Genomic DNA, 21,857 nt, shown 5'->3' with positions numbered 1-21,857 from the left:
CCTCTCTAGCAAACCATAGAATTTAGAATCAGAGGACAGGGTTCAACACAAAGTCCATCACTCGGAGCCGGACTGTGTATGGGACCGTGGGCAGAGCACCACACTACTCTGACCCTCTGCTCCCCAAGGAAAGACACAGACCACAGTGCTCGCCCTGTGGTCTGCCACAGATCCTGTGAGTGGTGGATGTCGAAGACCTTTGGACAATAGAGCGAGGTGCTCCACTGGGCTATCAGCCTGCCCCCTGCCTGCCCAGTGCCTGGCTCCATCCTGGCTCTGGAGATCTGGGCCCAGGCTTGTCGATGGAGCCACCATCTGCCCATGGTGCTTACAGAGCTCTAGAAACAGGAGTGGGGACCCTGTGCCCAGCCTGCCATATAAAGTGTCAGTAACGCTGCCCAGAGGCCTCGGGGCCCGTGACATCATGGACAGCAGTTTCCACGTTGGAGCTCACAGAGCTAAGTCCATTTGAAAAAATAGCACTGCCTTTTTTCTTCCTTTCTTTTTCCATTTTGGCTAAGGCATGGAAAGTGAAAGCTGCTGAATTACTGCAGGAAGAAGTAAAGGCTGGATTCTGAAAGTGGCTTTGGTTTCTGGGCCCTAAAATCAATGGCAGAACCTGGAAGCCTAGCCCCTGCTTCCTCATGCCCACCTTGCTCTTGCTCCAGGCTCCCCTGACAGGACCAAGGTCAAGGAAGACCATAGCCTGCCTCTAGCTCCCAGATGGACCTCATCTTGCCATCTAAAAAACAGGCATGATAGCTGTTCCCCTGATCATTGCTGGTAAGAATCAAATGCAACGATAGCCATCCCATCCATCCATCCATCCATCTGTCCATCCATCCATCCATTCAGTGTTTACAAAACACCTTCTATATAGCAGGCACTATTCTAGGAGCTGGGGTAGAGCAGAAAGCAAAGCAGACAAAACCTCTGCCTGCATGGAGCTGCCGTGGTGGGGAAGACAATCACCAGGTAAAGAAGGAAAGGATGCAGGACGCACTATGGAGGAAACCACCATGGGTGGGGGTGGGGGGATAGAGAGTGCCAGTGGGGAGGCACAGAGTCTATTTGCAGTGATTTTTGTTTTTTAGGATTTGGGGGTTTTTTTGGTTTTGTTTTTTGAGACAGGATCTCTCTCCGTCACCCAGGCTAGGGTGCAGTGCTGCGATCATGGCTCACAGCAGCCTCAACCTTCTGGGCTCAAGCAATCCTCCTATCTCGGCCTCCCAAAGTGCTGGAATTACAGGTATGAGCCTCTCCGCCCAGCCTGTTGGCAGTTTTAAACAGGGTGGTCAGGGCAGGCCTCACTGAGAAGGGGGCCTTTGAGAGGATGCTGGAGAGGTGAGGAGGAAGCCCAGGGTCATCTGGGGGAAGGGTGTTCCCAGCCCTGGAAGGACGCTGGCTTCGAAGAAGCAAGGCACAGGGTGGAAATGTTCCCTCCATGTGTCTCCTGCTCCTCACAACCCTCGGCTCCATTCTGGGAACGGCACGCTCTGGACTTTAAGGGCACAGTTACAGATGGTACGGTCACTTCTTACCCTGGAGAGGCCTTTGCCCACCCCCTCTTGCATGTCAGGCCCCAGAGTATGCTGAGTGTGCCGGAGAGAACTCAGACCTGTGGCCTTACTGTAGCAGGTGGGCATCAGGAGGCCCGGGCTCTAGCCTGGCTCTGCCATTGGCGATGTGACATTAATAAGGCACTGCCCCTCCCTGGGCCTCAGTTTCTCTGTTTTTAAAATGTGGTAATTGGTGGTTGCCAAGGGCTGAGGGAAGGGGACAGGGGGACATGACTGCTACTAGGTATGTGGTTTCCTATGCGGTGATGACAATGTTCTGGGATTTGGTAGTAAGATGATTGCACAACTTTGTGAATATGCTAAAGTGAATTGTACACTTAAAAACCTTAAAGAAAAAGATGGTGGTTGGATAAGATGACGTGTAAAGGAAGGAACATTAATTTTTTGTGTGCCTACAACACCCCAGGGTCTGGATTCAGCACTTGCATATCTCATGACCTCTAGGGTTCCTTCCTGTTCTGACTTTCTGTGACCCACCATGGTGATATTCAATGTTGCAGTCACTCATCAAGCTCAGCCTAAGCTTGATTCAGGTCCACAGCTAGGCTGGGGAAGAGAAGGGAGTACAGTCCCTTCCTGAAGGGGCTCAATGTCTGTGGAAGAAATCAGAAGTATGAATTGTGCAAGAGGTTTGTTTTTTTAGGACTTGCTCCTTCCTTTCCTTTCTTTGTATAGGAAAAAACAAAACAAAACAAAAATACCAGGGTGGGCCAGGCGCGGTGGCTCACGCTTGTAATCCCAGCACTTTGGGATGCCAAGGCGGGCAGATCACCCGAGGTCAGGAGTTCAAGACCAGTCTGGCCGACATGGTGAAACCCTGTCTCTACTAAAAATACAAAAATTAGTTGGGCGTGGTGGTAGGCACCTGTAATCCCAGCTACTCGGGAGGCTGAGGCAGGAGAGTTGCTGGAACTGGGGTGGCAGAGGTGGCAGTGAGCCGAGATCATGCCAGTGTACTCCAGCCTGGGCAACAGAGGGAGACTCCATCTCAAAAAAAAAAATAATAATAATAATAAAAATAAAAAAAAAAGAAAAGAAAAAGAAAAGAAAAAAGTTCCCAGGGTGGGCACACACCTCTGTGGCAGTGCATGGGGCCTGGGGGTTGGTTTATTCGTGTGTGCTTCAGGGCCTTTGGGCTGGGTGAGCAGGATGCAGCAGTGGACAAGCCAGACCCAGTCTGCCCTTAGGGAGTGAGACAGACTTTGAAACAATCAAGCACACAATTAAGAATTTATTTCATTATTGCTATCAGTGCCACAAAGGGAAAGCTCACAGTGCCTTGAATAGCTTGAGAGAACACTGGCTCTGCTGGAGGAGCTTTGAGGGAGTTGTAGGAACGATGAAGGGGTATGGAGAGGTGTGGAGGTGACACCGACAGGTATTCCAGATAATGTGGAAGCCCCAAGGGTCGGCTGAGGCCTGGCAGTGAAGGCAGAGGGCAGAGAGCCTGGAGGCTGCCCCAGAAACAAGCCAGGCCTGGCCAAGCAGGACCTTAGAAGTTAGGCCCATACATACCCATGTACGCCTGTTGTCCCCTCACACTTTTAATTGTCCCAGATGAAACAGTAAACTATACAGCCACCCTACTTGCAGGCCACGTGAAGGGGTTTGTCCTAAGAACAACCCGCATTCCAGGAAGGCCTGGTCATCGCTGCCTGCATCCTGGCCTCTGGGCCTGCCGCTCTGCACGGCCAGCAGCAAGGGCCTGCCAGCCCGGCGGCCGCAGCGGTTACTTTAGCCAGATGATGGGCCTGCTTGGCAGCTCCTGGCCATCCGACCCTGCTGTCCTTTTCCCAGGCAGACCCTGCTCTCCCCCATGCCAGTTTCCCCTACTAGTATCTTGAGGTGAGAGCTTTTCCACCATGTCTCAGGCCAAGCATGGTTGTTGGCTCCAGGTTCGGTGAGCCGGTTTCCGGTTGTCCCCGCCCTCGGCTGCTCCCTGAGGACCTGTTCCAGGCCTCGGCCGGGCCAGGGCCTCATGCTCTTTCCACTCTTGTTTTTCATTTCTGCCTCTCTTGATTGTCCTCTGTGTGACTGTCCCTCTGCTGGGCCTCCCTGTATCTCACCCCCCTCCTCTTTCTCGCTCTTCTCTAGGGTAACTTGGCATTATAGAAAAGCATGTGCTTCAGGACAGATGGAACTGGGTTCAAATCCCAGCCCTGTCACCTGCTGGCTGGGTGAGCTTGGGCAAATGTGTCCTCCCATCTGACTCAGGCTCCTGTCATGTGGAATGGGAATGAACCTCATAACTCTTGTTTCTCTGGGTGGTTGGGAGCTGAGATGAAGTCCACAAAGTGCCTTCTGGCAAACAGGAGGTGCCCAACAAACAAGCTTCCTCTTACCTTCCTCAGGCACTATCTTCTTGACCTGCACATCTCACTCACTCACACACAAAACAAGAAACAGAAGCCCCCAGCTGGCCCCTAACTACCTCCCAGCCCTAGACTTGACATCACCAACAGCATCCCTGCAGCATGCTCACGGCCACCCCACCACGGGGGTGAGGGAGGCTCATACCTGGAGGGCCTGGCTATAGTATGAGGCTCTCCAGGGGGACGTGGGAGGTGTCTTCTGAGCTGTGACTCAGGTGCCAGAGTCTTGTTTTTTCACCACATGCAGGACAGGAGAGGCAACCTGTCAACACCACCCCTGGCCTGCAGACTCCTCACTGTGTCCCCATGTCACATCCCTGCACTTTCCAGCCTCCAGCTCTTACCAGTGCCCTTGACCCCATCTGGAATACCCTTCTTCTCCCCGCTGTCCCCCGGCCCCAAGCCTAGGCCTCACACCAGCTCTGGGGCTTAGACATGATAGAGGAGGAAACTGAGGCTCAGGGGCATTCTGATGTTTGTGTTTTTTATGAGAATGTGTTCTGTGTGATATATTGTGTCACTTCTTAAAAGGCAAAATGAAACAGGTTGTCTGGGTTACAGTGGATCTGGAATGGAAACAAAGGTCTGCGGGACTCCAAATTGCTCATTCATCCTTTTCCCTCTGCCACACCCCTTACATGGTGGTGACTACATGGACCCTACTGTAACTTACTTCCTAGATGTCACTTAACAAGCAATTGTGTCAATAAACCCGCACATCTATGGCCATTGACTTTTATTTTTCTTTAAAGAAGCAGGGTCTTGTTCTGTTGCCCAGGCTGGATGCAATGGCACGATCACCGCTCACTGCAATGTCAATCTCCTGGGCTCAAGTGATCCTCCTGCTTCAGCCTCCCTAGTGGTTGGAACCACAGGTGCACACACCACATTCAGCTAATTTTCTTTTTTTAAATTTTGTAGAGACAGGGGTCTCATTATGTTGCCCAGGCTGGTTTCAGACCCCCTAATCTCAAGCGATCTTGGCCTCCCAAATTGCTGGGATTACTGTGTGATATATTGTGACCATGCCTAGCCTGGTCAATTGATTTTTGACAAGAGTGCCAAGACATCCAGTGGAGAAATAATAGGTGTTTTGTTTTTTTTTTTAAACAAGTGATGCTGTTCCAGCTAAAACTAGAAAATCCTTACGAGAAAACATAGATGTAAATCCTTGTGACCTTGAAGTAAACAATGGTTTTTTCTACATGGTGCCAAAAGCACAAGCAACCGAATGAAAAAATAGAGAAACTGAACTTCATCAAAATTTAAAATGTTGTGTTTCAAAGGATATTATCAAGAAAGTGAACAACCCACAGAATGGGAGGAAATACTTGCACATGAAGTATTCTAGTAACTGGAATACATAAAGAACTCTTTGCAACTCAACAAGAAAAGGACAAATAACTTAATTTTTAAGTGGGCAAAATATTTGAACAGGTATTTCTCCAAAGAAGATATACAAATAGCCAATAAGCACTTAAAAAGATACTCCACACCATTAGTCACTGGGGAAATGCAAATCAAAACCACCATGTGATATGCCATTCACACTTACCAGGATGGTTATAATAAAAAATACCAAATTAACAAGTGTTGTCAAGAACATGGAAAAATTGGAACTCTCATAATGTAAAATAGGACAGCCACAGCTGGGCACAGTGGCTCATGGCTGTAATCCCAGCACTTTGGGAGGCTGAGGCGGGTGGATCACGTAAGGTCAGGGGTTTGAGACCAGCCTGGCCAACATGGTGAAACCTCGTCTCTACTAAAAATACAACAAATTGAGCCAGGTGCAGTGGCTCATGCCTGTAATCCCAGCACTTTGGGAGGCCAAGGCAGGCAGATCACGTGAGGTCAGGGGTTTGAGACCAGTCTGGCCAACATGGCGAAACCCAGTCTCTACTAAAAATACAAAAAAAGTTAGCTGGGCATGGTGGCAGGCACCTGTAATCCCAGCTACTCAGGAGGCTGAGGTAGGAGAATCGCTCAAACCCGGGAGTTGGATGTTGCAGTGAGTCAAGATCGTGCCATTGCACTCCAGTCTGGGCAACAGAGTGAGACTCTGTCTCAAAACGAAAACAAAAAACAAAACAAAAACCAAAAAAATTTATCCAGGCATTGTGGCAGGTACCTGTAATCCCAACTACTTGGGAGGCTGAGGCAGGAGAATCGCTTGAACCCAGGAGGCAGAAGTTGCAGTGAGCCGAGATTGTGCCATTGCACTTCAGCCTGGGCAACAAGAGTGAAACTCCGTCTCAAAAAAAAAAAAAAAAAAAAAAAAAAAAAAATACAGCCACTACGGAGAACAGCTTGACAGTTCCCTTAAAGTCATATAGTTACCATATGATCCAGCAGTTCCATCCCTAGGTACATATACAAGAGAACTGAAAGCATGTATTTCAGACAAACACTTGGCACGTGAATGTTCATAGAAGCATTATTTGTAATAGCCAAAAAGTAGAAACAACCCAAATGTCCCTCAACTGATGAACGAGTCAACAAAATGTGGTATATCCATACAATAAAATATTAACCAACCATAAGAGGAAATGAAGGAGTTTGATGCATGCTACAACATAGATAAACGTGAAAATGAACTTGAACTGTCCAGAATAGGAAAATCCATAGAGACAAAAAGAATTAGCAGTTTCTAGGGGCTGGAGTGGTGGGTGGAATGAAAAGTGACTGCTAATGGGTATGGGATTTATTTTTGGGGTGATGGATGAAAATGTTCTGAAATTCGAAAGTAGTGATGGTTGCGCAACTTTGTAAATATACTAAAAACCACTGAACGGTATGCTGTAACAGGGTGAATGTGTGGTATAGAAGTTATATCTCAAATATTTTTCCTTTCCAACTTATAGGTTCAAGCGGTATATGTACAGGTTTGTTACATGGGTAAATTGCATGTTATGGGAGTTTGGTGTATAGACAATTTTGTCACCCAGGTAATCAGCATAATATCAGTCTTTACCCTCCTTCCCCAATCCACCTTCAGATAGGCCCCCGTGTCTATTGTTCTCTTCGTGTCCATGTGTACTGAATGTTTAGCTCCCACGTAAAAGTGAGAACGTGCAGTATTTAGTTTCCTGTTTCTGCATTAATTCACGTAGGATTATGGCCTCCGGTTCCATCCATGTTGCTGCAAAGGCCATGATCTCATTTTTTGTAGCTGCATAGTTAGTATTCCATGGTGTATATGTACCACATTTTCTTTATCCAGTCCACTGTTAATGAGCATCTAGATTGATTCCGTATCTTTGCTATTGTGAATAGGGCTGCAATGAACATATGTGTGCCTGTGTCTTTATGGTAGAATAATTTATATTCATCTGGGTATGTAACCATTAATGGGATTGCTGGGTCAAATGGTAGTTCTAGTTAAGGTTTTTGAGACATCTCTAGACTGCTTCCACAGTGGCTGAACTAGTTTACATTCTCACTAGTGGTGCATACACATACTCTTTTCTCCACAACCTCACCAACATCTGTTGTTTTTGACTTTTTAATAATAGCCATTCTGACTGGTATGAGACGGTATCTTATTGTGGTTTTGTTTTGCATTTCTCTAATGATTAGTGATGTTGAACATTTTTCGTTGCTTTTTGGCCACATGTATGTCTTCTTTTAAGAGGCGTCTGTTCATGTCTTTTGCTCATTTTTTTAACTTAAAAATTATTTTAATTATTACTTTTTAAAAATTGAGTTGCCCAGGCGGGTCTCAAACTCCTCAGCTCAAGTGATATCTCCTACCTTGGCCTCTCAAAGTGCTGGGATTAGAGGCATAAGCCACCATACCCAGCCTTTTGCTCATTTTTAAATGGGGTTGTTTTTTGCTTGTTGGTCTGTTTGAGTTTCTTATAGCTTCTGGACATTAGACCTTTGTCAGATGCATAATTTGCAAATATCAAGTTTTTTAAAAAGGTACTTGTGTGGATCTGGAGAGAATCTTGCAGAACGCTGAGCCCAATGTTCTCCCTCTCCTGCTTCAACACACCTCCATGCTAAAGACGGGAAACTATAGCCCAGAGAGGGGGAGGATCACACAGCATGTCTGAGACAGAGCAGGCTCTAGAACCTGTTGCCTATTGCCACCCCGCTGTTCCCTGACTAGACTGTTAGGTCTTGGAGAACAGAAACCTTTATTAATTTTGTACTCCCTGTAACAACAGCATAGGACTCAACACATTGTGGTGAAAATAGGATTGCTCTAATTGCAAGAGAGTAGATAGAGACCCTATTCTGATGATCCTAAGGAAACATGGATTCACTGGCCCCATAATTGGGAAGGACAGGCTCAGGGACTCAAATGGCACCCCATCTCCACCCCCCTACCTGTTTCTTCTTTTCCTTCTTCATTGTCCTTGTCTTCCTCACATGGCAGGGAATACAGGGTAGGAAGCTCTGGGGATCACGCCTTTGGAACTTGCATTCCAAGGTGGGGCTGACTCCTTTCTTCCAGAACCCATTCATGCATCACAGGGAAATAGCTCTATTTGGTCCAGTTGGGTCATATACTCTTCCTGGACCAATTATGTGGCTAGGAAGATGGAATTCTCCACAAGGCCAGGCCTTCTATCAGGGGACTGGGTTCTGTGCCTGAGAACCCCATCAGAACTTCATAAAGTTGGGGGATGGCAGGGAGGGGTATTGTTATCATTAGAAGTGAAAGAGAGGTTGGGCAGGCAAAAACTCAGCTGCCCCCTCCCGTAAGCACTCAGGCCATTGTGGGAATGATCCGCTAGCCAGGGGAAAAGGCAGTCATGGTGTTTGGATGCAGAGTGGCCTGGGGTTCAAGACCCAGCTTCTTCACTTTCTGGCTGTGTGCAGGTGGGTAAGGGACCTCCCAGAGCCTCATTTTTCTGGACTTCAAAGTGAAAACAATAATCCCAGCCTATAGAGTTGTAGATATTTGAGATAAGGGCAATGCAGTGATAGCCCAGAGCCTAGTGCATGGTAGGGGTTGTGCTCAGGTTGGTCATTGTCATTGTTATTGATGCTTTGGGTGGGTCGATATTTAGCTTCAAGTCAGAACCTGGGGATTCTGCGAAAATGCTTCAGACAGTGGGAGCTTGTCGAGGCCCAGACCCCTGCACCAGGGTTAAGGGGAATGGCAGTGAGAGAGATGACCCCTCCCGGGGAAGGATTATAGATGTCCTCTGTGCGGCATGAGAGGTGACTTGACCCCTAGGAGTCCTGAACTCAGGGTCAGCCCAGCACTGCCCCAACCTGCTGGTTGACCTTGGCCTGGTGACCTGCCATCTCTGAGCTCAATGATCCCTGAACCAGTGACAGCTCTGCATGCCTGCTCAGGATTCCTGCTCATCTAAGGCTGCTAGAAAGTCAACAGTGTCACCTCCCACACTCCCTGTTTTTTTAAAAGGGATCGAGCAGCTTTTACCACAGAGTTGAGCATCTGCCCTTCTCAAGGCCCTGTGCTGGGCTTGAGGACTCAGGTGACTCTGACCCAGCCTGCCCTCAGGGGCCTGCAGCCTGGCTAGGTGAATCAACATGGCGCCCTGAACAAGGATAGCTCAGGCACTGACTCCCTGTGTGACCTTGGGCAAGTCACCGCCTCCCCCTGGAGCTCTCGTTTTCCCATCTGTAAGAGAAGGGGTTAAACGTGAGGATGAGAGCCTACACCCCAAAGAGGTGGATGGAGAGCCCACCCCCATACCTCAGCCTCCGCTTGGAGTCTAGTGACATCATCCACAACCCTCTCCCGTTTCCCTGACAACTGGGGTGCTAGCCGAGGCTCCCCAGTGGCCCAGACCGTCTGGATTTCCTTGCACATAACTATAGCTCGTCCACATTTTCACAATTAAATTGTCAGTTTGGGTTAAGTGTTGTCTGCTGATGGCTGTCAACCTCTCTCTGGCTCTCCTCACTCTTCACCCAGAGCAGGTAAGTGAGAACGTCCTGCCTGTCCCTCAGTGACATGGAAAGGGACTAGGATATGAGTGAGAGGCAGGAGAACTGGGTTCCAGGGTAGTTCTGCCATGCACTTGCTGTGTGATCTTGGGTAAGTCACTTGCCCTCTCTGGGCCTAGGTCTCCCCATCTTAACAACAGAACTAATCACCTCTGCCCAGCCTCCCTCTCAAGCCAGTGGCGAGGCTCAAAGAAGCCCGCCCATAACTGTGGCAGGGCTTAGAAAACTGGAAAGCTCAGCTTGAGGTCTGGGATGGTTAATAAAATGAGCAAGCGGACCTTGAGAGGGACTTCTCTGAATCCCCACCAGACAGACAGGTAAGTCAGTTCCCCTCTGGTCTACCCAGCATCCTTCTGGCTACAGATCTAGCCCAGGTCTTCTCCCTCTCAGGTCTGTTTCTAGATTGAAAAGGACAGAAAAAGTGCTCTTCCCAACAGGGCTTGGCACTGAAGATGCAGAGCAGAGGCGCTAGACCAGAGGACCAAGGGCCCTGCTTCCCACAACAGGTGTGCCCACGCAGGTGGCTCAGCTGCTGCCTCAGTGGCCAGGCTGTCCCTCCCATCCACTAGCCCAAGTTATTCCTGCTGCTACCCCAACTTTCCCCTCATAGGCTTCCAGGAGCTCCATCTCCCCTCACCTCCCCATCCAACCCCAGACCTGCCCCAGACTTGAATCCCAAACCTGACCTTACCCCTTCCCTCTTCAGACCTCCTCCATGTCTCCCTTGGCAAAGCCCAAGCTCCCTAGCCCAGCACTGAAGGCCCCCCATGGCATGGGCCTGGCTTCCTCTCCCATTATTCTCCCTCCTGTTGGTCTTCTTGCCACCAGCACCGAACCACCCACTTACCCTTCTCTGAAAGCAAACTTCTCCTTCTTGTCTTTGCTTACACTGTTCCCCTGCTGGGAACGCCCTCCCACTTCCCCAGTCACCTGACAATTCCTCTCCCACCTGCACATTATTTATATAGACATGAATGCTAAGTACGGATGAGCTCTCCATCTGGAACTGTTTATGTACCTGGCAGAAAAGGAACTAACCTTTATCAAGGACCGATTACATGCTGAGCATTTTACATACATCATCTCCCCTTTAAGCCCCACAGCAACCCAGGCAGTAAATTTCACTCCTCCTATTTTTCAGGTGAGAAAACTGAGGATCAGAGATATGAAGTGTCTTTTCCAAGGCCAAACAGAGGTTGCTTTTGAGTTGCAACCCCGAACTGTGTGATGCAGAGCCCATGCTTGTTTTAGGGCCAAGCGGAAGCACTTCCCTTAGGGTTATATATAAAATACTGTACATATATAAAATAACAAGTACATAAAAATACTTGTTATTAAGTGAGGTTGTGCTGCTTTGTAATGCTAGGGACCATTGTGATGTGCCTAACGCTATCCTATATAAGAGGGGACCCCAGGAAGACAGCCAGGACCCCTGGGGGAATCACAGGTCTCTGCTCTAGACGGAGAAGGACCTTCTCCAAGACAGAGCCATTCATAATGGAAGACACCATCCTGAAGGGAGTGAGCTCCCATGCTTGGGGGTATGCAAGCAGAGGCTGGATAACATTCATGCATTCATTTGGCAACTTTGTAGGAATTACTGTCCAGCCCTGGTGCAGTACTGGGGACACAGCAGCGGATGACAGAGCCATCACTGACCACATGCTGCCCCCAGATCAGCAGAGGCATTACAGGGCTCTGGTGGCCAGAACCTCCGGGTTATGAGAGGGGGTGGCCCAACTGTAAGATTCTAAGATTCTGAAATGACATTAGACAAATAATTGCATTTTTTTTTTTTTTTTTTTTTTTTTTTTTTTTTAGCTTTTTCACTCTTTAAGCCTGGCTGCTGCTTGTCTCTATTGCTACATAACAAACCTTGTCAAGATTTAGTAGCTTAAAGCCATAATGGACTCTCCTGCTTCTGTGGGCTGGCCCAGCAGCTCTGCTGACCTTGTGGCGCTGGCTGGCGCGGCTGCATGTGACTGATGGGCCAGCCGATACAGCAAAGGCCTCTCTCTGCCCCAGCCTGGGCTTCTGACCTTGCAGCTGGGCTGGGCCCCAACAGGGTGAAGGCAGAAGCTGCAAGGCCCCAAGTCCTGGGCAGCAGAATACAGGCCACATCTACTAGTCAAGCAAGCCATGAGGTCAGCCTAAATGGAGGGGTGGGGAAGAGCCTTCGCCTTTGCATGGAGTCACACTCCAAAGGGTCTTTATGTTCTGGGATGGGAGGAATTGGTGCTACTAAAAAGCTGCCTCACTGGCCTGCTCAGAAAGGCTTCAGAACCAGTGACAAATAACTGCATGGCTTATGCCTGGATGTCAGGACACCTGATTTCTGTCTCCTGCCCCACTAACCAAGTGATGTACGACCCTTCTGTCAGCGTCAGCTTCTACATGTGTACAGTGGGGGCACTGAGCATGGTAGGTCTCTGGCGCTGTGTGTGTGTGTGTGATGGGGTGAAACTCAGACAATGCCTCCCCTCTTCTCCCAGGTGCAGAGACGCTGACCTGTACACATATCAGAGAAGCAGAAGCCCAACTGTAGAAGAAACTGCCATCCTGACACAAATGCCCCTTTGGCCCACTGCTTCCTATGCCTCCTCTTCTGGTGACAGGCACTGCACCCAGCCATGCCCAGAGCCCCTTTCCCGTGGCAATAACAGATGTGCATCAAAGGGAGAGCACAGGACTCAAACAAGGCCAATCAGCCGCCTTCCCTGGGACTGATTCAGAAGCCCTAGGAGACAGAGGTCTCATCTGACTCGAATTTCTAACTGGGGCTGTTAGTGGCTGCATCCCAATGGGGAGAAATGAGGCCCAGGTGAGTTCAAAGAGAGCAGGAAGAAGCAGAAGTGAGTTTGAGACAGCACAGCGTCTCCAGGGGCCCAGGGCCCCAGCACCAGCCCCGAGCCCTCCTGAGTGCAGTAGGGCCACGAGTTACCCGGTTTCTCCTGCGGGAACCAGTCAATTCCTGTGGTGTTGAAGCTGGTTGGGGTTGGGTTTCTTCTCTCTTGGAGCTGCAAGAGGCCTGAGAAACACAAACATTGGCTCCTGAGCAGCCACCACCATGATGAAACAACTGAGAGCTGAAAGCAGCCTTTCAGACGTGACGCCCTCAGTAGACATGACGGGTGGCATTTTGTTACGTGCACCCAGGAAAGGCACCTCCTGTCTCTCCGTGGTGCCCCAGGCCTGCTCCCTGAGCCCTGTAAAATAACAATACCTCCCCTGGGGTAACCGAGGGGGAGGAGGAGGACATACCCTACCCTGGGTAGTGGGCAGAGGTTCCAGCAGCCCACAGACCCAGGGCTTGCAGCCAGGCCCACTCACTGACAGAGAGATCTTGCATGAATTACCTGACAGACCTGGCCCAGTGTGCTCATCTGCAGAGCAATGCCTGTCTCATGCATAGGCACAGAAACTGCCTGGTACACAGTAGGTGCTTGTTCAACCAATACAATTTCTTACAATGTTATTTCTCAGTAACATTAAGAAGGAGTGGTTTCGTGGCTTTCCTGTTTTGCAGATGATGAAACTAAGGATCTCAGAGACTGAGTGACTTCCCTGGAGTCCCTCGGTGGGTTAAGTGGAGGAGGTGAGTTTGATAGCCAGGCCCAGGTGCTCTGATGACAGGCCTGCTACTATTTGGTCCCCTCACCCCACCCTTGCCTGGAAGATCTGGCCTCACAGGGCGTTCCAGAAACAGCTGGGCTGCTCTGCTCAGACCCCCTGTTCATGTGTCTTCTCAGAAAGGCCTTTCTAAAAGCACCCTGGTGGTGGAAGCAGTGCCCTTTAGTCTCATTGTAACCAGTGAGAAATGGGAAATGGTGATGACGGCCTCTGCCCTGCCCTGCCCTCCCCAGAGATGTGTCCAGAACCAGGATGAGGGATCTCAAAAAATGGCTCTGGCCGGGCGCAGTGCCTCACGCCTGCAATCCCAGCACTTTGGGAGGTCAAGGTGGGTGGACCGCTTGAGGTCAGGAGTTCGAGACCAGCCCGGCCAACATGGTGAAACCCGTCTCTACCAAAAATACAAAAATTAGCTGGGTGTGGTGGTGGGCACCTGTAGTCCCAGCTACTTGGAAGGCTGAGACACAAGAATCGCTTGAACCCAAAAGGCGGAGGTTGCAGTGAGGCGAGACTGCACCATTGCACTCCAGCCTGGGCAACAACAGTGAAATTCTGTCTCAAAAAAAAAAAAAAAAAAAAAAAAATGATTCTGGGAAGCCAGCATCTGCCAAGTGGCCTGGGGTCGGGAGAGGGAGAGTACCTGTGGGCTTCCTTCATCCACATTCATGGCTCATCCTATGGCACAGGTTGGCTTGGTGGTGAGACAAGCATGGCCTAGGGAGTGCTGGTTTCAAGCTAGAAGGAGTCATCTGTGGAGCAGGTCCAAACCCAACCAGGAGCCTGGGATCCATGAGTCCAGCCCATGCCAGCTGCCCCCAGCCAACCTGCAGACATGGAAGGGAGAGGCGTATGCTTGTGGGTGATGCCACAGAGACTCTGTACACAGCAAAAGCAGAGCAAAACACTGTCACTCTTTTTATTTTATTTTATTTTTTTATTTTTTTGAGATGGAGTCTTGCTCTGTCACCCAGGTTAGAGTGCAGTGGTACCATCTTGGCTCACTGCAACCTCTGCTACCCAGGTTCAAGCGATTCTCCTACCTCAGCCTCCCAAGTAGCTGGGATTACAGGTGCCTGCCACCACACCTGGCAAATTTTTGTATTTTTGGCAGAGACGGGGTTTCACCATGTTGTCCAAGCTGGTCTTGAACTCCTGACCTCAAGTGATCCACCCACCTCGGCCTCTCAAAGTGCTGGGATTACAGGCGTGAGCCACTGCACCTAGCTGTCACTCTCTTTTGATTCCCTTGGTGAAGCGACAGCAGTGAGCTGAGCAGGGCCCCACCACATCCGCCTTTCACACACTGCAAAGTCGTTGCCCAGGGTGGGTGATCTTGACCCTTCTCCTTACTGACTGGTTTCAGCTTTCTCTGGACCAGCCTTCGTTGCTGTGGGAGGCATAAAGTGCTGAGGTCCGAGTATGGGTAGTGGGCTTAGGGAAGACAGAGAAGGCTTCTGGGGGACATCTGGGGTTGTGGTCACACAGCATCCTTGGGTCAGGAGCCCCAAGATGTGTGGGTTCTAGAGCTGAAAAGGCCCTTAGAGGTTCAACCCTTCACTTATAGATGGGTGACTGGGGCTCAGACAAAGCAAAATAACTACCTGACTCACACAGCAAACTAGTGACGGGGCTCAGGACTGCAACCAGTTCTCCTGCACCCCCATCCGGCGCCCCTGGAAAGAGGTGACTGCCCCCCACCATCTCCACCAAGGCTTTGGCCTAAGGGAAGGAAGCTGAGGTGGGCAGAGGGGTCACTAGAGGTCAGCATGGCAAACGGAACTGTGTCAGCCCTCACCTCCATGTCCTTTCAGCCTGGGTGCCTCCCTGGGCAGGGCTGGTGCAGGGATGGGGGTGGGGGGAAAGGGGTGTGCCCCTGGCCAATGGCAGTCAGGCAGGGGCTGAGAAGCCAGCTGACAGGAAGCCCCCAGCATGTCTAGGCGATCAGATCACCAGAATCGCCTGGGCTGATTGAGAAGAAAAATATATTCACATCCACGTCCACAGCGGCAGCAGCCAGGGGCTTGGGGCCTCATCCCTTCTGAAGAGGAGTCTGCAGCCCAGGTGGCCAGCACAGGCCAGATACACAGTGGCCCTTGAGGAGGACTGGACAGAGGGAAGGGGGAAGGTCAGTTGGTTCTAAAGATGAAAACAAAATTCTTCTCAAGTACTGCCTATTATACACATGGAGAGACTTGGGTGCAGGGAGGGGCAGACCCTCACCCCAAGTCTCCTTTGATTTTCAATGCAAGCTTTTGGCATCACTTTCTCATAGCCCTTCCCCCTATCCTACCCCCAGGCAGGTTTCCAGCCCTAGCTGATGATGCCTGGGTCCTGATCCAAAGGACACAGCTGAGTAGCTGGCAGGGGGCAGGAGGGGGCAGGGCTGAGCTTCAGGAGTATGGGATGTTCTCCTGGTTTCCTTCAACTCCCCACAAGACAATGGAAAGTCACTATCCTTCCCCCATGTGTTCACTGGGAGCCACCAGCCATAGTGGACTCTGAGCCAGAGAGATCTGGGTTCAAATATCAGCTCCCTTTTGAGCCTCAGCTTCCACATCTGTGAAATGGGAATACTAATCCTGATCTTGGAGAAGTAGAGGATTCCATGGGATTGTATTATTCCCATTTTATGGGTGAGAAAACTAAGTCTCGGGGAATTTAAGCAACTTGCTCAAGATTACACAGCTAAAAATAAAACTGGGCAAAATCTGTATTGGAATCCAAGTTTACATGACTCCAAATTGCTTCTGTTTCTACTCTAGCTGGGAGCCAGAGGATTTCTGGCAGGAGGACTGCTGGAAATGTTTGGAGGCAACTGACTGAGCCTCTTAAATGAGCAGAGGGGTGTGCATCCCAAACAGACAGAGGCCACCTGGAATGGCTCTGACTGAAGTGGCCAGGGGGCCTGAGGCAGGGGAGCTAAGGACACTCTTGGGCCCCCGGAGGCCTTTGCCCTCTGCCCCCCCTTCCTCCCTTCCTCAATGCCCCAAGCCCCACTGTCTTTCCACTGCTTTTTTGATCAGATTGCCCCAGTGTTCTGGCATAAGAGATGGGGGTGTCCCAGCGTGTGTTCCAAAGGATATTCCTGTGATTGTGTGCAGGAGTACATGTTTGGCATTGTACACTTGGGAGCTGTGTGTGCATGGAAGCCCGTGCATGTTTGCACATCAACTGTGTGGGCACAGGTGGTCTGTGTGCAGCCTCCCCTTCATGACGTGTGTGCGGCCATTTCACACCTCTGTGCTATTGTGTGTGAGGGCAGATGATGTGTCCCGGTATCTCCCGAGTGTGTTTGTAACCATTTGTGGGGTGATATGCCCCTGGCTGTGTGTGAGGACTGGCTGTGTGGGAGTGCTGGTATGGCTGGGAGGCTGCTGTGGGCACTGTAGGCCCAGATGTTTGTGTTGTATATGGAGGTACCTGTGGCTGGGTGTGGGGCAGCCTACGAGTGCCACTTCATCTGCAGCTGCAAAGAATGGGGAAAAGAATGTCAGGCATTTTGGGGGAACTGAGACAGGCTCCGTGTCCTCACTAAGTCTCCATTTCCCTTTCTGCTAATGAACCAGTTATCCTTGAGGACGTCCTGGGATTGAGGTCCCTAGAAGAAGAGGGAGACACAGATGAACCCACAGCACCCGATGGGCAGTTAGAAATAGTCGTGGTGTTGTAGGGTAAGCAGCTGGTCTCCTCAGGGGAGGCCAAGTGATGGGGAGAAGTGGTCCCAGAAGCACCACATGCCTGGGCTACACAGCGCAGCAGGCGCCTCTCTAGGCTCCTTTAGCTTCTGAAACACAGTCCTCCTCTGCTCCGCCTCCCCTGTGTCCAGAACACTCCCCAGCAGTCACCCCAGCGGCTGGGACGCCGCCCAGCTCCACACTTAAGGTTTACAGCGGGCTTTGTAGCGAGGAGTCCTCGTGTCTCTTTCTCCTGCAGGATCGTTGATTCCTTTCCCACAACTGGAACCAGAGGCCAAAAGAGACGGTCCCCCGAAGGACATGGACTAGGACACGAAGGCAGGTGTCAGGACCTCAGACGTTTATAGTAACCACGCTGCGCGACCAGCACCTAAGGATGCCCCAGCTCCAGACTGAGACCCAAGTCTGACTTCCCCCTGCGAGTTGAGGCTCCTTGCCTGGTTGCTGCGACTATTCGAGATGGGCCTTACCCGGGCCCCACGCGTGTCGCAGGCACGCAGCACTCACGCTTAGTAAACACCAGCTGTAGTGAGCGAGTCCCCCTTTGTAACTCGACAGAGTACAAACTTCTCTGGAGCGGCGGGCGCTGCAGGTCAGTGGCGTCCGCGGGGACCCCGCCCCCACCCCCAGCGCGCGGCCGGGGCCACCCGGTGGGGTTGCGGCGCGCTGACGTGGGCGGATCAAAGCGGCCGCCCGCCTTATAAAGCAGTTTGGGAGGCCCGCGCCGGAGATCGCGCCGGGCGAGGAGGAGAGCTCGGGCGAGCGGCGAGCACAGGCCCCGGGAGTTGAGCGCAGCCGAGAGCAGCCGGAGTCCGCGCCTGACTCCGCGTGGGTCCTGAGCCGGCCGCAGCTTGCCAGGATCCCTGGCGTCCTTCTGGCGCCGCTTCACGAAGAGGGCGCCTCCGCCGCTAGCCCAGCCGGAGTGCGCACGGGCCCGCTGGAAACTGCGCTCGCGGCTCCCAGGGCAGGCCAGGGCACCCGGGCACGCAGGGCGCGCCTGGCGAGCGCCCCGGAAGGTAAGCAGTGGTTGCGGGCAGCGGGCAGCTGCTCAGCGGGGACCGGCTAGGGCTGGGGGCGCCCGAGTCGGAGGGGGACGACGCTTCTCACACCCGCCACGACCCCCTTGGGCTCCCACTCGCGGGTAAGCAAACCAAGCGCTCCTGCATACCTTTCCTCCGCAGCACTCCGAAGAGTTCCCCCTTGCGGAGCGCAGCCGCGGGAGCCTGGGGACGCGGGGTTTAGGGGGACGCGGGGTTTAGGGGGACGCGGGACGGGGGTGGGTTGTGCAGTTCCTGCGGCCCTCCTCCAACTTTCCCGGCCCGGCCCCCCTCTTCTGCTCCTGTACCCCAGGCGACCCCCTCCTTCCCAGTCGTCCCGTGGATGAGGTCATGCCCGAGCCACCCCCCGGGGGTGGGGGACTTGGATCCCGAGACAGAGGGTGTGTGTGGTGGTGGGGAGAGGGTGGCAAAAGGCAGAGAAATGCGGCAGCACCTAGTAAATTGGGGATGGAGGCAGACGCCTGACTTTGAGAACAGGTCCCAGGGGCGGCGGGGGGAGCGGGAGAACCGAGTTTGTTTACTGACCTGAGCTCCAGGCTGGGGGCTGGGGAGGAAAAAGTCCTGTCCCCGGCCCCGCGGCACATCTCGAACCGCCCCGAACATCTGGCTAAGTTCGCGCACGAGCTCCACGCCTCCCACCCCCCGGGCTGAAATGCCTCGGTGTCCCTCAAGACCCTGGGCGTGCAGGGCCCCCCTCCAGGGGGTTAGCAGGAGGGATCTCGAGTGCCCCCACCTACCCTTTCCACTTCCAAAACAGCCCATCTCCCGGGTGACCTGGCGCCGCGTGCGCAGCCAAGCAGACGTCTCTTGAAAACTTCGCGGCTGGGGTCAAAGCCGGGTGGCCGCCCCGGCCTCCCTGGCCCACAGGTAACCTTGAAGCCGTCTCTTGGCGTCCCTGGTTGGCGCGGTCAGCTCCGTGAGCTGCGCGGCGGGAGGCTTCGGGACCCGCCGGTGCCGACCTTGCGCGCCGCGCGGACAATCGGCCCCTGTGCACGGTGCTCGCGGGGCATCGGGGTAGGGGAGGCCCCGCAAGTCCTCGCTGGCGTGGCCTGGTCCCGGCAGCGGGCTTTCCAGAGCCCTCCATAGCCCGGGCCTATGACCACCTGTTGGCGGCGCTGGGCTGCGGCGCTGCGCTCGTGGTGCCCTCCCTGTGCACAGCCCCAGGCGGGGGCCTCCTGGGCCCGCTGCAGGCAGGGTAGCTCGGACTAACTTCGAGGAGGTGACCGCTGGCTCTCCAAAGGTGCTGCGCCTGGCGCGGCCCACTACGCGCCCGGCCCCAAGCAAGGGGTCGGGCAGGTCAGGGCGGCCCACGGCAAGTGTCCTATAGAACGACCAGGACACAGGGGCACTCCCTCGACACCTCGTCCCATCCCCAGATGGGGAAGCGGGGGCCCAGGAAGTGGAGGGGACTTGCCCCCAGCCCGTGATGCGGGTGGCAGCCGCGATCCCGACCCCCACCCGAGCCCCGGCTTAGCGCCCCCTGGCGGACTGAGGGCTTCGGGAGGCGAGTGCACCCTGACCCGCAGGCTCAGGCGGAGAGTGACCCCACGGCCCGCGCGGCTCTCCCAGGCGCTCGTACAAGGGACAGGAACAGTGCGTCAGGACCCAGAGGCTCGGGCCCGGCGCTGCCTCCCCCCGCGACGAGCTTGGGCGGCGGAGGGAGAGCCCTGGGACAGCCGGAGCTGCACCGAAAGAGCCGGGCGGGGCTGGAGGCCTTGGGTCCCCGTCCGCTGTGCGACCTAGGCCGCTCCTCCTCTCCCTAGAAGACCAGGCTAGACACAGATCCCCCGCTGTGAGTCCGCGCGCCTCCGTCCTCGTGCAGCCCCCGCCCCCTCCCGACTCAGGAATGCCGGGTGCCTTCGCGGGGCGGCTCACTTTGGGAGAGGGGAAGACGGTGACTGGAGTTTTGATTCTCTCCTCCATATCCAGCGGATATTTTTCTTGTTCTGAGAAGTGCGGGAAACTTGCAGAACCAGGAAGACAAAGGAGTTGGATACAGGCTGGGTGGGAGGACGGGGCTGGGTTACACGGGGAACCCCGCTGAAACCCCCAGCCTTGACGGCATGTTTGTCGCAGGCGCCCTTGTGCTGGGCGCTAGCTAAGGGGCTCTGCGGAGGAAAAGAACCGTGAGATCCAGGCTTCTCCTCGCCTTCCTGTGAGTTTTGCCGACAGGCTCCAGAAAACAGTGGGGCTTCCCCTCTGTGCGCGCTGACGACCCACGCGCAGGAACGCGCCACGCAGGTGGCGTCGCGGTGCAAACAGCAGAGGGGCGCGGAGCCCCGCAGGCTGCAGGGAGACGGGGTCCTCGGGGAACGCACGGTGAAGCCCTGTTCCTCCTTCTTATGAAATGGGACACCGAGGCTGGGATGGCTGAGGGCTTGCTCAAGCTCACAGAGCCAGATAGGAACGTCCCTTTTCTGCTCCAGCGCCCCTCACTACCGTGGGCGCCTCCTTTTCCAACTCCCTAAACCCTTAGGAAGGAATCCCTTTGTCTCTGCTCCTCCCGAGAGGAGAGAGGCTGGGGCTGTGTCTGACTCCGGGCGAACGCCAGGTGTTGGTAAATTTGGGAGAAGCTGGGAAGGGAGTTAATGAGGTGAGAATGAAGTGAAGGAGAAAAAAAGCGGAGAAAGCGGCTCCGCGGGCTGCGGGCGGGCGGGGCAGCGGCTCCTTCGCGGCCCGAGGGCGCCGCCTGGAGGCCAGAGGCAACACCGCGCCAGCCCCGCGAGCTTCCCCGCTTCGCCAAGGCTGGGCTGCCCAGTCCCGGCTCGCACGCCCCCGCCCCCACCCCCACCCTCCAAAGTGGGGCGGCTAAAGACTGTCTTGGAGACTCCGAATCCTCCCTGTACAAAGAGCCCTACCATCCCGTTTCCCATCCTCCCCTTCCCACAGCGAGAAAGAGGGGCCCCGAGCAAGCCCCATTTCCTGATTTCGCCGGACACCCGGCTTGCCGCTCCCTAGCTGAACAACTCCACCTCTGCGCCTCAGTTTCCTCATCTGTAAGATCAGGCAGTGATAGTACCTACCTCACGGGGTGCTGGGAGGAGCAGATACGATCGTGTTAGGAAAGTTTTTGTTGTCGTCGTCGTTGTTGTTGTTGTTGTTGTTTTGAGACGGAGTTTCGCTCTTGTCGCCCAGGCTGGAGTGCAGAGGCGCAATCTCGGCTCACTGCAACCTTCGCCTCCCGGGTTCAAGCGGTTCTCCTGCCTCAGCCTCCCAAGTAACTGGGATTACAGACGCCCGCCACCATGCCCGGCTAATTTTTTGTATTCGTAGTAGAGACGGGATTTTGCCATGTTGGTCAGGCTGGCCTCGAACTCCTGACCTCAGGTGATCCGCCCGCCTCGGCCTCCCAAAGTGCTGGGATTGCGGGCGTGAGCCACCCTTCCCGGCCAGGGAACGTTCTTTATAAAAGCGGAACTGTGCCGAACTGCCCCAGCGTACTGAGGAGGTAAACTGAGGCACGGTTGGCAAAGAGAATTGCCGAGGCCCTAATAACTAATGATCAATATTGCAGGGATAAGCCCCAGCACCGGGGCCTCGACGCTGCTGCCTTGCCCGGACTCCTGATTCCTCATTCCTCTCCTTTCCGTC

The 21,857-nt window shown here is 53.4% G+C and overlaps 2 long non-coding RNA genes across 3 annotated transcripts; one reads left to right on the top strand and one right to left on the bottom strand.

Annotated features, from left to right (window-relative positions):
- The first annotated feature begins 265 nt into the window (after positions 1-265).
- On the top strand, positions 266-13,529 carry LOC126935312 (uncharacterized). Of its 2 annotated transcripts, none has more exons than XR_007719220.1 (3): positions 266-783; positions 12,376-12,704; positions 13,410-13,529. It is a non-coding gene; the product is annotated as an uncharacterized LOC126935312 (long non-coding RNA). The 2 variants fall into 2 exon arrangements; XR_007719221.1 differs by lacking the exon at positions 266-783 and adding an exon at positions 11,965-12,027.
- LOC126935308 (uncharacterized) lies at positions 12,698-21,805 on the bottom strand. The gene is made up of 3 exons (XR_007719214.1): positions 21,290-21,805; positions 14,154-14,337; positions 12,698-12,911 (listed from the first exon to the last, which is right to left on the bottom strand). It is a non-coding gene; the product is annotated as an uncharacterized LOC126935308 (long non-coding RNA).
- Positions 21,806-21,857: the final 52 nt, after the last annotated feature.

Source organism: Macaca thibetana, chromosome 14 (genome assembly GCF_024542745.1).
Source record: "Macaca thibetana thibetana isolate TM-01 chromosome 14, ASM2454274v1, whole genome shotgun sequence".
Classification (NCBI taxonomy): domain Eukaryota; kingdom Metazoa; phylum Chordata; class Mammalia; order Primates; family Cercopithecidae; genus Macaca; species Macaca thibetana.
This window is presented reverse-complemented; position numbering and strand designations above follow the sequence as displayed.